Source organism: Anomalospiza imberbis, chromosome 10 (assembly GCF_031753505.1).
Source record: "Anomalospiza imberbis isolate Cuckoo-Finch-1a 21T00152 chromosome 10, ASM3175350v1, whole genome shotgun sequence".
In the NCBI taxonomy this organism is placed as follows: Eukaryota; Metazoa; Chordata; class Aves; order Passeriformes; family Viduidae; genus Anomalospiza; species Anomalospiza imberbis.
The window spans coordinates 23,692,252-23,708,359 of NC_089690.1; the positions used below are offsets into that span (position 1 = coordinate 23,692,252).

At 40.6% G+C, this 16,108-nt stretch overlaps 1 protein-coding gene across 5 annotated transcripts in view; it reads right to left on the minus strand.

The window, feature by feature from the left end:
* CLSTN2 (calsyntenin 2) overlaps nt 1-16,108 on the minus strand; it is a 324,249-nt gene that overhangs the window by 214,793 nt on the left and 93,348 nt on the right. The window contains exon 1 of one of the 5 annotated variants that reach the window (XM_068201289.1): nt 8,600-8,977. The exons of the other annotated variants lie outside the window; for them this stretch is intronic. The gene's annotated coding sequence lies outside the window, so the exon portion shown is untranslated. Of the gene's footprint in view, nt 1-8,599; nt 8,978-16,108 lie in introns of those variants that run through there. 5 annotated transcript variants of the gene reach the window in all.

The window sequence follows — 16,108 nt, forward strand, 5'->3', positions numbered from 1 at the left end:
GGGGCTGCTGTCAAAGAAATAGCTGATTAAGTCACATTTCTGATATTACTTACAACCTGGTTTAAAAAACTAGTTTTGAGCATAAAAATATACAATTATATAAATCATTCTTATGAAATCTGAAGAAAAGGTTAAAGCTCCTGGACATATTTTCAAGAAATTAACTTGGACTTCAATTTCTCCTCTTATTTCAGATCTCAGCAAAAAATCATTACTTTTTGCAATCATTGCAAAAAGTCACCCTGGCGATAGCCAGTGATTACTTGAAAATGTGCGTAACGTGAAGGAGAACTTTTTTCTGTGCTTCCCAAAGCAACTACTCCAGCCAATTTCTATGTTCCAATTTTAAGTAAGAGCTCTCTGGATACTCTGCTTTTGAGGCTCCTTTCACCAGAAATAATTGCTGATAATCAGAATCTCTTCATCCATTGATTGCACTGGATATATTCAATGGTATATTCAAAGGATGTTTGGCCTTCACAAACTTTGGGTTGCTAATAGAAAATTGTTCTGCTTTTCCTTTTGACATCCCCAAGAAGAGGTTCTGGCTCCAAAATAGGAGGATATGATATAAGAAATATGGCATGTTAAACAGAAAATACATGGAAGGAATGAGTACAGTTGGAGATCAAGCACACATAAAACACCAAACCAGATACACCTCAATAAAAGCCAAGAGAGGATGAAATGAAGCTTTGATGACCACAGCTGAACCACATAAGTGACCAAGCATTTACTCTGGGTAACACCAAAAGGGACCCAGATGAGACAATCTGTTCAGTCCCTAGCCTGGTGAGAATCTTCTCCATCAGTCTGTGCAGCCCAGGCAGCTGTGGCAGAACCCAAACAGTGGGGGCACAGCAGACCACTCAGGCTTCCCTGACAAGACCCAAGATCTCCACAAAACAAGTCAGCCGGGATGCAGAAAAAACTGCCTGAAACTATTTAAATGCAGAAATGACACCATATTTTAAGTGGTAGGTGGATTTCTCTCTCTCGGGGTTCCTACAGGTCAGGGTGACCCCATGAGAGATCCGAAAAGAGTCTTTGCTTCCCTAGCCTGAACGTCACCAAAGAAGAGGTCTGGAATGCTTCCAGTTGCTTTTTCGAGGTTGCTTATTTCTTCTTATCTAATATTTTCTCTCTGACCTGCCGAGCTCTGGCTAGCAAGGCAGCCATACCATTCTGCTGTGCCCTGTCGGGCGGTGTTTACCTTTTATATCAAAAGTTACGTACACTATGTTTACAATTTATTACCAATACCTAACATTTATGTTGGACAGTGTGTCCCTACCTTAAACCAACAGAAAAGTGTCACTATCACAGCAAGGCATGGAAGACAAGAAGAACAAGAAGAAGGTCAGGACACGGCCAAATCCCTCCATCTTGTCCCCTGAATCCCTTATCTTAAAAACCCCCAAATTCTATTTTTCCACCCGGTGTTAGTTTAAATACCACACTACTAAAACCCTGGCGACTTGTAATCTCCCATACAAAACTGACAGCTTTTTCCACAGGTTAAAATCGAAGCCACAAGTGTTTTTGACTTCATGCCAGGGTCTCTGAGACCCCTGCCAGGGTCTTGAGACAGCCAGGGCAGCCAGAGGGATTCCTGGACTCTGACAGTGGTAAGGCAAAAAAAAAGTATTTTTCAGGGGTCACCATTGATAGTTGCTTATTGCCTGATTTGGAGAGACCAATGCTTGAAAGAATGATAGAAAGAATTAATTAAATCACAGTTACTTCTGTGATTTTATTTATTTATTTATTTATTTATTTGCATTTTGAAAGTAAATGGAAGTTCTAAAGACCTCACCCTGCATATATGACCTCCTGTGCATGGACCAGTCATGTCCTCATCTGAACTTACAACATTCACAAGTTTGATCTGATCTAAAAGCACACTTGTAACTGCCCAGAGCCTCTCCTGGATAAAACCCAAAATAAACCCACACAACTCCAAATTTTTAGTGACTTTGAAACTTCATTCATTCAAGATCACACTTAAAAACACTAAAATTGCTATATATTAAAATGCAACAAGAAACAGCAGAGCTCCTTCAACGTTTGGATCACACTTGGGAGCCCAGGAAAGTGCCTGCAGCTACCTAAATGCAGAAATGACACCCCATAATCATGTAAACATGAATTTAACAAGGCTGATGCAGGGATTTGGCAATTGGCTGTGTTTATATCAGCACTTCTTCAACACTGCTTATGAACCTTTACTGCTATGGCAGAGCTTAAAGAGGCAGGGGTGCAAAAAAAAAACCACCTAAAAATTCGGACTAACTTGCCTTTGGGGGAAAAAAAAAAAGTATTTTCTGTTGTTTGTGTCCGTAATAAAATCTACAAGTTCCATTAACTAACGTCACCTGCCTGGCAAGGGTCAGAGGCCTGCTCTGGTTCAGCAGGGCCAACTGTGTTTGACTGCTCTCATAGGTGGGCACACACAGGAGGAAAAGCCCCGCTGTCAGAAGGGACGTGGAACTGAGCAGGGCTTGGCAACCCTTCAAAAGCACCTTCCCTTTCAAAGCAGTACTTCGAGTGCCTTTACACCAAGGATGCCCTCGGAGCTCCCCCAGCAGCAGCAGCTCTGCATCCCCATTCCCCCGTGGGTCGGACCCGAGCTCGGACGGCGGAGGGGGAACAGCAGGGCCCACACGTGTGGGAGCTGAAAGGTTCTTCAGAACATGGCCTGGGAGCCACTGCCAGACACACAGACACATGGAGCTGTGCAGAACGTGGCCTGGGAGCCACTGCCCCTCCCAGACACATCACACACCGCTATCCCGATGTGTGTCCGCACATTTTAACGAGATGCAGGTGACAGAGGGAAATGATGACAAGCAAGCTGCCCTAACAAATGCTGCACATATTTTCATCAGTCTTACCATTGATACTACACTGCACATTTGCATTACAAAGTGGAAAAACATGCTTGTATCATTATGAGGGGCAACACGGAAAAAAAAGTCACTGAATTTGCTTGGTATGGCTCTTATTAGTTAAGCAATATCACAAATAAGAGTTGTGCTAATCGGATCATTCATCTGCTCCCTCCTACCTCCCACCAGCAACAAGTCTTCCTTTCACTGCTCCTTGCTAAAATTAAAACTGAATAAAAAAGAAAATGTTAAGATTATCACGCAGATCACATTCTCACTGGTGCAAAAAGTTAAACAAGAATTGAAGCAGCTGATTTAAAGGTAACAAGTATATAATCGCTACAAGCTCCACCGTTTGCCATACTTCAGGGCTAGAGTAGAACAGCATGGCTGAAAGCCCTCTGCATTGCCTTTTGCCCCATGTTTTTGACAAATAGCTCTGCTCCCGTGAGGCTGGGCCTTGACATCCCATTGGGAATCAGCTCCTGAACTACTCCAGACCTCAGTGCATCAGTTTTGACAAGACCGTCCCACAAAGTCGCAGCTGCTTTACTCATTTCCTACCCTGGACCACAACCTCATCACTACAGTCCAGAGCCCACCAACATTCTGCAGTCTAGGAGCTGGATGAGATTTTTTCTTCTCCCTGGATCAAAGCTGTAGTGGTTGGTTTAGTTAAGCACAGCTTTTAGGACAGAGCCTGTTCAGAAAGCTTAGCAGAGCAGAAGCAACTTGAGCAGTCTCCAGGCTTTGCAGGGAAAGCACTGCCAGAGGATGTTTTCTGCTTTGTAACAGTACAAAGCAAAGCCAGCATTTTTATGTGCTGGCAGCATGGTGCAGAGGTCCTGTCTTTTTGGGGGGACAGATCTGCTAGTTACCTGCCAAATCTGAGAACAAAGAGCTGAGGGAAAAAGCAGCTCATCTCTGCCCTGGTAGCTTCTAGTCTTTGCCACTGAGTGAAGGACACTGTCCAAAAAATCAGTTTAAAGACAGAAAACAAATATCACATAAAACATATTATAACCACTGAATTTTAAGAAGGGGAGGAAGCATTTATCTGTAAAAATACTTATGTCAGTTTTTTCATTTGTTTCGTTTTTTTTTTTTAAATCAGCCATATTCTATAGAGAAATGCTGTGGCCAGGTTCATTACTAAACCTTTTTTATCAGGAGCAGGACAGCAACCTACAAAAGTCATAATCTGATGGACACTGATATAAGTCAGCTCTATTCCAACAGCTCCACTGGATCCTGGGTTTCTGTAGCCACTATCTCATACCAGCATCACCCCCAAAGATAGCCAAAACAATATACAACACTGTGATCCTCCCACACCCCACACCTTCCCCTTGAAAAGGCATCTCTTGGGAAGCTGATTTCTTTTGGAGGACGTAAGAAATATCTGGTGAATTGTGCAGATACAGGAAGCTTCTGTGCAACAAACAGTGTCACAAAATTCCACATCATAACTGTAGCAGAGCAATCTGAAATAGTATCACAGATGTCAATGAGATTGTTCCAGTTTTAGGCCAATAACCTGCTTTGGTCATATTTGCACACAGCCAGGAGAGAGGATTGAAGAATCTTTGGTGAATTAATCCCAGTAAGACCCAAAGTATATAAATAAATTTACTTTTCAATGTGTATTCCTCCAGCTCCTGATCCTACATCTGGGCTTATTCTATGGTTATCTTGTGCTGTTTGCAATAGAAAGATCATTATGAAAAATAAAGATTCTAATCATCAGTTTCAAATGCAGTGGTTTCAAACTCCTCCCATGACAGCCACAGCATTAACAAAATGCGTAACTGGTTTTCTTTCAGAACCAAACAAGGTTAAAAGGAAAGTTCTTTTTACACAAGAGATTATGGGTGATGGCACATGGCCAGGACAGGGTTCAGCTCCAAGGACCATCACAAGTGTTCACTATGTCACCCCTAGCAGGACGCTGCCAGCAAAGAGATCAGGACACAGAATATCCCCACCACAGTGAGCCTCCCAGGACTGAGTGTGCACTGCACAGCCACAGGCACCTTTGCTGCCCCTCAGAGTGTACACTGAACAATTCCACAGCAAGTTAAAAATCCAGTAAGGCTCACAGGTTGGGCTGTTTTTTGCTCTTTTTTTTTTTTTTTTTTTTTTTTTTCCTGTTGCCTTAAACTTTTGGATGGTAAAGACAGTAAAATTTATTCCTTTACATCTGTCAGTCTTTGGATTCATTTATCCTTGTCTTTTTCTGGTATTGATCACAGTGTATTTACTTTTTTCCGTCTTACTTTTTATATCAATATTTTCAGTTATTTCTTTTTTTTTCATTTCAGTTTTAGCATCCTTTTATATAACGGACAAAATATAACAATACAAATTTCTCCTTCCCAAGGGAAAGGTGTACATTCCAAGACTAAAGCATATTCAGGGATCCACTGAAAAAGAAAAAGGACGGGCAATAGTTATGAGTACATGTTTAAGCTTTTAAAATACCTTTTATGAATCCTCATTTGAGCCAGCAGTTACTATAAGGGGCCACATGCAGATAGACCTGACTTTTCTCCACGTCTTTCCCTCATCATTTCCTTCAGGACATTTCTCAGAAGGTAGGATTATAACCATAACTGTATGACATCAAGCTTGCACTGTAGATCCAACATGCCAAGCAGTCTCATGGCAAGGCTGAAGTGAACAGAGCATTTATGAATAGAAAAGCTTCTAAATTATGAAAATTGAGAGCAGATAGCAATCTTGAGACTACAATACACAATTCCCAATGTTTCGAAGAAATCCCTTGAGCTGTGATTTGTGAGTATGAATTTATGAATGCTCCAAGCCATTCCAGTGCAGAGCCAAAGCTTTATGAAATCACGAGTGCTCAGGGGGTCACTTCTGCCTCAGCAGGGAACTGCAGCCACGAGTGAAAGACAGAAGTGTCTGAGCCACATCTCAGCTTTCAGAGACCCAGTTCTAGCAGCTGACAGAGCTAGCACAGACTCCAACCCATGAGAACAAGGTGGTATCTCCGAACTCAGAAGACGCCAGTGTAAAGTGACCACGCCATAAGGCTCTGCCTGATGAGAGGATCTGACCACAGAACAGAATTTGACAGCCCAACACCAGCCCTGAAACATGAGTGCAATTCTTAATGTGGCCTCAGATTTGATCTATTTCTGTTACCTACCAAATAGGTAAAATCTGGACAAGAGACAAAAAAATCTGCAAGAAAAGCAAAGCAGAGGTGGCTCAGAGCCCTCAGCTGAGGGCAGCCCACACAGGTGCCCAGCTGCCTGCCTTTGGTTTGGTCTTGTTTTTAAAACTATTTAACCAATCACAGCTAGACTCAAAGAATGATAACACACCTCTCCAAATTCCAAAGCAGCATGAAAAATGTATGAGTTGTCTTTCAGTGGAACGTTACAAATATTTTGGCTGAACAGTGACTGGAGATTAAACTTTGGAATTCCCACTTACAAAGCAAACATTGAGAATCAACCCCATCCTCACACTGCCCCATGTGCTCCACCTTCAAGTCTCAGCTGATGTTTAATCTCTAAAGAAATGCCATCCACAGCAGCACTTTAATGTATAATAAGAAAAAGATTAAACTAAAATTAAGCCATCTCAATTCATTACTATATTGCTTCCTTTATAAAGTGAACTTCTCCTCTTCCCCCAGAGGAAAGGCTCTTCCTCCTCTTCTCTCTCCCAGTTTAGACTCCTGTTTTTCCAAACATGACTGGCAGGTGCATCCACTGTAATTCCTGAGGAAGCTGAGTGTTCCTTTTCCATTACCAATAAATGAGTAAAAGGCAGGTACTAGTAGGCTTTGGGAGTGTTTGGCTGTGGGGCTGCCCTGGGCTGGACACAGTAACAGCTTTGTTTTGTCATTTTAAAAGAGTTTAAAGTAAGCAAATTGTGCTTATAGATCCATTTATTTATTATTCTCTCTCTGTACAGCCAGCCTACTTCAGTACAAACACATTGTCCTTATTCTTTTGTTCGAAGACAGCACAAACAGCTTTGCAGCTGTTCGTAGCGCCTGCCATTCTCAGAAATTTGCAGATCTGCTCACCTCCTTATAATTTAAATATCACACTCTGTACACCTCTTACAACAATGAAAACAGAATTCTGAGCAATATGGTGAAGTGTGCACTCAATAGCCCTCAATTATTCCGTTAAAATTATTTTATTCAGACAACATATTTTTTATAGCTTTTATTTGTAGCTATAATTCTGTTCCTTTTAGTAGCATCATCTCCTTGATTTGCCTGAAGATGTTAAAAAATGAGATTTATAAAATTTAGGAGAACAATGCCAGTCAGCTTCATAACACCCCTAAGTTTTAATTCTATGGAAATATATGGTGTTTATAAATTATTCTTTTAACTGACTGCTTTGTTATGTTAAGCAGCAGGAAAAGCTAATTATATTACTGTTTGTTGTAACAGTGGCATTAATTTGCTTTTTCTGAGATGTGGGAGATTAAAAGTATAGAGATTTGTCCACTCGTATGGTTTTTTACCAACATGAAAGAGTAGAGTTGTGTCATTATGAGGAAAATATTTATTAAGATGTCAGTTATTATATAATTTGCCTTAATAATGTGTAGCAACTGCAAGCTCCAAAAGTGACAGATAAGGCACAGACACGTCACGGAAGCGAAATACAGAATAGCAATTAAAGTGGAATGAAAGAACACGGAGATGCAAATGAGCAGAGGGATAAAATCCCATCTATAGACAGAGATTGTACACGTGTGACAGACAAAACCCAGAGAAGATCAGGGGCCCTTCTGTGACCACTGCTGTGCCAGCAGATGAAGAATCTGCCTGCTTCTATTGTGCTATGGAGGAAGACCTGCCTTTTGGCTTCCCAGGCCATTTACTCCTGAAGATGGGGGTGTTTCCACTCCCTCTGCAGCAGGGGAACACAGAGGAACCAGACAGACAGCAGACGTTTGCTCCTTGAGCAGTCCAGACACATTCCCCCAGAAGAAGAAAATGTTTGTAGGTAGCACCACACACTGAGGACTCAGGTGGAATCATTTCTGGCTGACAGCGCAAGTCCTTTCTTTCCAGCCGGTTTTCAGGTGGAGGAATTAAACTGGTTTTCACATGCAAAGTGACAGTCACATGAAAGTACTGGCAGTAAGAGTCTGCTTTCAAAACTAACAGGATTATGCAATTCACAAATGTACAAATACTATTATCTCTTTTAGTCTCATTATACTAACATTTTTAAATGGGTGAATGACAAATAACAGCAGTAACTTGCACTTGCAAGAACTTTTTAATTGACATTAAGGGGCAAGGATAGCAGTCTGCCAGTGTTAGGTCTTACCGGCCTCGAAGCTACATCTTTCTTTAGGAAACAGAACTGAAGTAGAATGAAATGTTGAACTGACAAAAAGATCTGACTTCCCTTTTATAACACAGGAAACAATTCAGCCAGAGGAAAAAACGACCACAGGATCTACTATCTACTGAAACTAGTGCAACACATGTAACAGTCCCAGTCATTCCAAATTATTACAAGCAATGGCATTTTAATTATTTAGGGGTGCTTTTTAGCTTAAAACTAGTACTTAGGAAATTAGATCCATGCCACATGGAGTAATAGTAAGACAATGGGACAGGTTCCATCTCTGGTGCACATTCCCAACTGAACTGACAAAACAGTAATAGTTAGAGGTAAAACAAAGAGAATATCGGCTCTTACCTAGATTTCATCCAATTTGGATTAGACACAGTTAATAAAAGGGAAACATGTTTAAATGGTGCTGGCCAAAGAAGGCAGAACACACTCAGCAGTGGCAGTTCCAGTCTGAAGTCTTCAAGATGAGTTAATTGACTTAGGGGTATACACCTGTATATTTTCAGCATATTGAGACAGAGAACTCTGCTGGATCAGTGTCTGCATAGATTATCTGCCATGTCAAGTGCCAAAGTGCCAAATGCAGAAGAGAAGCCTGTCAGAAGCAGCTCTTCCTTGCATCAAGAGTAGATGTAGAGGTTAACACTGTACTGAGTCCTTCAGACTGGCTGCCCCTTGTGCTGGATTGTCTTGCTTTGTTTCTATCCAAAACTCTGCACAGAGTACACTGGGACAATCTCTCAAATGGAGAAGAGAGGCACATACAAATCCAGAGGCACTGAGCTCAGATATAGGCTGCAGGCAGGATGCTGCAAAAATCAAAGTAATTCAGTAATTCTTCTTTAACTGCTAAGTTATGGAGAGTCACACCACACACCTGCAGCTGGCCAAGTAGCATATAAAAACAGACAAAAAAGTAGCCAGAAATTAAAACTCACAATATGATTTATGCATTGGTTACTTTAGTCCTCTCCAGGTGTTTGCATTAGAGAACTGCTCTGAACTCAACATACTAGACATGATTTAATGATATACCAATACAAAAAAAAATTACCACAGCCACATTAAAATCCATTTCCATGCACTATTATCTAAGTAGGTTTACAGAAAAGACTTAATTTTAAGAAGGAAGTTATTTTCTCTTCACTAACTCTCATAGCTAGCCCTCTCATAGCAATCACCTTTAGAAGCGAATTCAATTATCCATTCAATTATTCAGTTAGTCACAGTCACACTTTGCTATTTTTCCTCAAGCAGAGGGGTGTTAACTTTGACTAAATCTGCCCCACATTCACACGTATTTTCCACAGGGACTGAATTGGGTGGATATGGCCCTTACTGCTTCCTTACCCCTGCAGGGAACCATCACTGCATCATGCTGTGAGGTCACACTGTAATAGGATAATTTAAATTTCTTCAGGACAAAAATAATTCTTCATTAAAAAAAAAAAAAAAAACAAAAAACAAGACTGAGAGAAAAAGTGCTATTTTTTACCCACAGGACTTTGAAATCACACAGCAAAATTTTATGCATGGAATTTGTGAAACACAGACTAGATAGCTCAAGAAAAATGGATACTAAACAAAGCTGGGCAGAAAAAATTTCAAAACCAGTCCAGCATTGTTACACAGTAGAGGAATGAAATGCAAAGGCAGGAAGCACTTGTTCACAACAAAAACTTTTTAAAGCTTTCCTACTGATACAAACACAGAGTATTATTTCTTGAGAGTGCCTGTTGTGGCCTTTCCCCCCACCTCGAGGCTCCATTTATATTCAGCCTGACAACAGCAGATTGGTACAGCCTGAAGCTGCTGAAGCTCATCCTGGCTGCAGACTCTGCCACAGGGGCTCCAGTCCCTGCTCTGCACACCTCAGCCTGGACCACTGACACTGCACTGACACAAACACAGAAATCTTCACCTTCTTGCAGTCCTATTTCAGCACCCTGCTGAAGGCTGCTGACATGATTCCCTTCTTCCTTCAAAAAGAAAGAATGAAAATATAGATCTACTGCACAGTTATGAGTAAGCTCCAGAATAGAGAACCAAAAATGATTACAGAATTCTTAATTTCGATGTACACCCCATGCATTAGTGTGAGGCAATAATAAACTTCATCAATTACAATTTCCTAACTTCATGCCAGAGATGTTTTTACTCAAAAGAGCCAGGGATCCAAGTCTGTAGCTGGAGGCTCCCACACCTCATAAATACCTTGCACCTACCTACAGGAACTGCATTTAATGAAAATGTATTTGGTTGATTAGACAGAGGGGAAACACCTCCCTCTCCAACCCCCCCTCCTTTACTGTAAATGAATAATTTTCCATAAAATATCAACTATGATGCCCTTGCCCAGCTAGGCTGAGATGTAATTTGCCATCCCAGACACCTCTACAGCCCATAAAAGTCTGTGCCTGTGTTCATATTGCTAAGACTTAAGGCCTACATGCCGAAGGCACAAATATCCAGAGCTGTGGGATTACCTGTATCTAAGAGCAGTACTTCAAAGTAATGGATGCTGTACATCATCTCAATGAAAAATCTATAAAGAACTGTCATTCAGAGAAGCACTTAATCTCACGGGAGAGAGATTTACTCCCCTCGTGTTTGAGGCACTGCTTCCCATGTTTGCCATGTTTACCATGAAGACTCATTTGCATCCTTCTTTGATTGTTTCCTGTGTGGAGACTGGACTGTCAGACAAGCCCCTTCCCTGGGGTGGCAGGGGGACAATCCAGGAAACATATGATACAAGAGCTATATAAGGATGGCAACAAAACAGTTAACAGATTAAACAAAATATTTAAAAATATCTTCTATTTTATATCACTAGAAAACCAAAGCATTTCCAAAGATTTGTTTAAAAAAAAAAAAAAAACAAACAAAACCAGAAAACAAGACGACAGTGCAGATGACACCAGGCAGACAGTTTTAGCATGCAGGCAGCTCCAAAATAATCAGCTGGGAAATGAACAAATCACATGAGACTCCAGATCCCACATATAAGGCTAATATATTAATCTCTAGTCTATGGGTTTCTCCAGGGGATTTCTCTTTCAAGTTATCACTTTCATCAGAGACCTGAGGAAATGCTCCACAAAAGGCTCATCAAGGCTGGCATATATCCCTGTAAAATTTCACAGTCAACAAATCAGTGTTTCTGATAAAGCATCCTGTGCTGAAAAAATTATCACCTTCTCCTATATCTTTCTAAATGATAATTTGTTTCTACAGTAATAGGCTTGCTTTGAAAGGGTGAGCAGTTTCATTAAAACTTTGTTTTCAGAAGTGCCTGAAAGGTGCTAAAAAGCTATAAGGTATTGTGCCTACCACTGGCATAACACAAAAGCAGCTTAAGGGTCATGAACTGAGAAACAATGTATTCAAAATTCGGAATATTCAAACCCAAAATACATATGAAATTATTTAAGCACATGACAGACAGAGATAATATAGTCTTCGAGGTCCACAACAATGTATAAATCAACCTGCTAGCTCCCCCACTGTCACCACTACACTCTGGCAGATGACTGAGTGTAGACTGAGACCCTACAGTGACTGAGCTTGGGTTTGACATCACCCCCACCTTTCCTTGAGCCCACAATATACCACAAAGTCCCAAAGCAGAAAACTTGTCTGAGTTATTGCTCCCCTGCCTGTACTCTTGATTAATGGCACAACCACAACCGTTAAAAACCCACAATGGAAACAGCTACATGAAAATTGCAAGTGATAGTAAAAATGTTTCCTAAGAAAGGAGGGTGTGTTTGCAAGCAGGTAATTTAATTTCCTTGCACTGCTCGGTAAACTGAAGTTTGTGAAATTAAAGTGAGATTTGTTTTCATGCTAAAATCCACTGGGAGGCTGATTATGCTGAAACACACTTCAAGTCTTAAAGGAACAAAGAGGAATGCAAAGAACGTTTCAATATATGGAAACTGCATATAAAGTAACTCCTTGCTTTTCCTAAATGAATACACTAACATGAAAAAAATATTTCTTATAGAGCCAAATTAAGATTTACCACAAAGTAATGAGTAACTGAAAGCAAAATTATAGCTCTTTAGCCAGCTCACTTTATGTTACTTTCATTGCTAAATACTTTGAGGAGAATTTCTTACGCAAGAATTGTGTTGCTCTCCTTCCATAAGGCAGGTGCAGGTGAACTCCTGCTGTGGATCTGCACAAGTCCCAAATAAATTCTTATCATCATTGCCACAATGATCTGGCATTATCTTCACATCACAGTCACCCATTTTTCCACCAGTTTTATCCACATATATAAACTATCAAAACACCAGACCAACCACAACAAGGAAGTTCATTTGACTTCAAGACTTCATTCATCATCACACTAAGAAACAAGCTGTACTACTTGTAGGTATCAAACGTCTGGGATCAAAACAAAGACAGAAATGCTTGAACCTAGACAATGACACATCAATATTCAAATGATTAAGTTCTGGAGATTCCCTTCCATTTGAACTTCAAGCAAAACCAAGACAGGGATATGGAAGAAGCAGCAACAACTGCACGTTTCACTTGAGCTAAGGCGCTCAGTACTGTAGAGGCATGAGGTAATGAACACTTTAACATAGTGCAGTAGTGTATCCCCACCTTTAACCTGTGTGGAAGTTTGGTTTCCCAATCCTGATGCAAGTCTTTTTCCCATCCTTCCCTCTCTCTCTTTCAATTACAGAAACAAAAATGGGGGGAAAACCATCTCTGTTGATCTCATGAGCATATCTCAAAATGACATCCAAATCAAGTGTATACCTAATGATCTCACATGATATCAGTTGTTCATTATGAAAATTTAAACAAATCTTTTTGGTAAATTTCTATAAATGTGAAGCTTTGGGCCATTTTAAAACAGTACATTTTGAAATGCTTCTCTTGGAAAATGAGAAAAAGTCCATCCCAAGAAATGCTGCTGGGTGGTTCAAGTCACAAAATAGCAGGGATATCTCACCCTCACAGAGTTGCAAGAGCTTCATCTGAGAGTATTTCCTTTCAGAAGTTTTCTAAATCTCAAATGAATTAACAGGAAAATGGTGCAGCCATTAACCCCCAAGAATTCTGGACTGTTTGAGTGCTTCCAACAAGCCTTCAAAGGCTGCCCTTAGGATTTTTATCATAGCAGATGGATTTCACTCAAATGGCCCCATCTGTCACTTCTCGTTCATGTGGCTGCAGCCTGAACTCAAAGAACACCTAGGGCAGATTTTCATCAAAATGCCTGGCTAAGCAATCCAAGAGATGAAAGAGATAAAGAAGATAATGCTCCAAATCTTACACTGAGCAGAGAATCTGACCCAAACAAAATGAAATTCTGCCAGATTCATTCACGTTAAGAGATGGGAATAGAATATTCCCCCCTGCTCACTTCACCCAGTGAGCTGCAGAGATATTTGTCAGAGGGAATTTTCTCCTTGCTGTCATTTCCTATTTTCCAGGGTTTGGCCATCTGTCCACTATTAGGTCCCTTTGAATGAGAAACCGGTTTAGAAGCACAGAGTCATCTTCACAACTGCTCTCTTGCAGGGCAGATAAGGATAGAAAGGGATGATTAAAGCTTTTGCTGGCTAACAATAAAGGAAAGCAAGAGAAGGGAAAAAGAGCTGATCTGAGTCTTGCAAGACAGAAGGTGGGTTCAAACTCCTGCTGCCCAGAATTCGCCTGTCAGGAGGAACGGAATCCAGCCCACGCTTGGCAGCACAGCAGATCCATTTTAAATGTAAAGCACCTGGGTCTATTAAAATGCCCTAATTTCAAGCACATCCAGTCAGATGCAGACATTCCATTTCCAGTGAAGAAAGGTGAATCATACAGATAGTGCACACAGCTCCAGAGGACACACATCCACCTTTTCAGAAAGGGGCACTTGGTGCTCATCTCTCCCACAGAGTTCTCCTCTTCCACAGGCAATTCAATATGCTTGCACCTAGTATGGACTAGTTTTTCCTTTTCCTTTGTTTTTTCTCCTGAGAGTTTTGTCAGTATCAGTGGAGACAGTTATCAAATGCAGCAATAGGGAAGGACAATACAAGTTTTCTGATAAGGCAATGCTATCTGTATTAGGATAGTCTGTTGATCACAGTGTATTCTATTGGTGTAAAGAAATAAAGAATAGATTTCATCTGGCTAGAACAAAGAGCTGTGTTTCTCAAAAACACCTGTACAAAACGGAACACCAAAACCTGTCCAAAAAGTAGTACTTTTCAGAAACGCGTAATTAATTTAAAAATAAATCATTGACTTGCCAGATGAAACCCCACCTGACCAGCCTCTATGTCATTATGAATTTAACGTAGTATCTGCTGTCTGATATGTGGCATGGCAATTCTGGGAGGTTTGTATATGTATCAACAGTTAGGAAGTCCAGGCACTCACCTGTGAAGGGAGCTGGCCCTAAAAGAGCCCTGCTCCCATCCCCAGGTGAAAATGAGGCAAGGAACTGGCACTGGTGGGAGCCAACCACAGCAGGGAGCTTTCTCCTCCTGATAAGGGACTGCTGGCACACAGCACATCACAGTTTAGTCAACAAACTCCTAACAGCATCCATGTCTTTCAAGTTACGCCAAAGCACGTTTTTTGTCTCAGAAACATCTCACACTCAGATTCAAACCGTATTTTGACACCGGTGTCTGACACTCTTCCCTTGACCCTTTAGACTGGCACCCTAGTTACCCCCTCACATTTGAATTCACATGTCAGAAAATGTTTCTTCTTATCAGAGGGATGATGCAAATATAAATTCAGCATTTGTACCATGCTGAAACTCCAAGGCCAGAAGACAGTTGGATCCTGAAGAGAACACGATGGAAAGTATGTAAGAATTCTCAGTGGAACAATACACTCACAAAAAGCTATTTCACATTAATGCAGAGAATTACTACCAATAATGGCATTTCTGTTGGCATTTTAAAGCCATTCTATATGTAGAACATTTTATACAGACAGATATTAGACTATAATCAAGCCAATGCCAGTAACACTTTAGTGTGACAAGATCAATCACAGGAATCCAATAGCTTGGGTAATCATTCTGTTAAATCCCAAGAATTGGCAGAACTCAGAGGCTGTGCTTTCCCCCAACATTTCATCACTAAGCCACATGATACAAAGCATTTTGTGATGCAGACTGAAAATCACTTTTATAAAGATGAGAGAAGCGAGATGAAAAATAGGTAGAGCAAGAAATCACACAGGCAATACCATCAAGCACTGTTGGAACGACACAAAGAGCTTGCAAAGCATTTGTCTGCAGTAGGCCTAATCCCAGTTGGCAAGGTCTTAGTTTATGAATAGTAAATTCCCCTCACACTTAAATAAAGTATTTACAGTAATAGATTAAAAATGTAACTCTATATGTCTCTCTACATACACATAAATCACATAGACTGCTGTGACAGAGATACAAGATTCACAATACTGAGGTGTTTGAATCACTTTACAAAATGTACTTATGGAAGCTCAAGAAGGAATTCCTTGAGTGGTGGGTAATTGCTTGTTCCCTCAGTAGTGCTGAATTTAGAAATGAACAGTAGTAATGATATTCATAATGAAAATCCCCTAACTGCTTAGAGACCACTGCTCTGCATACTATTCACTAACTACTGTATTAGTTATTTTTCATAGGACAGGGAATTTCGGCATTTTTGTTAGAAATGTATTTATTTACATAATGGCTATTTTCATGCTCTTTAAGCAGTCAACTCAGTCTGGGAAAAAAGCTCATACAGGAAAGTTAGAATAATCACACAAATTCATTTACTATCAGTTTTGGCAGCACACACTCACACCCAGAGGACCTCCCGAGAGCCGTACAGGAGAAGACAAATCGAACAG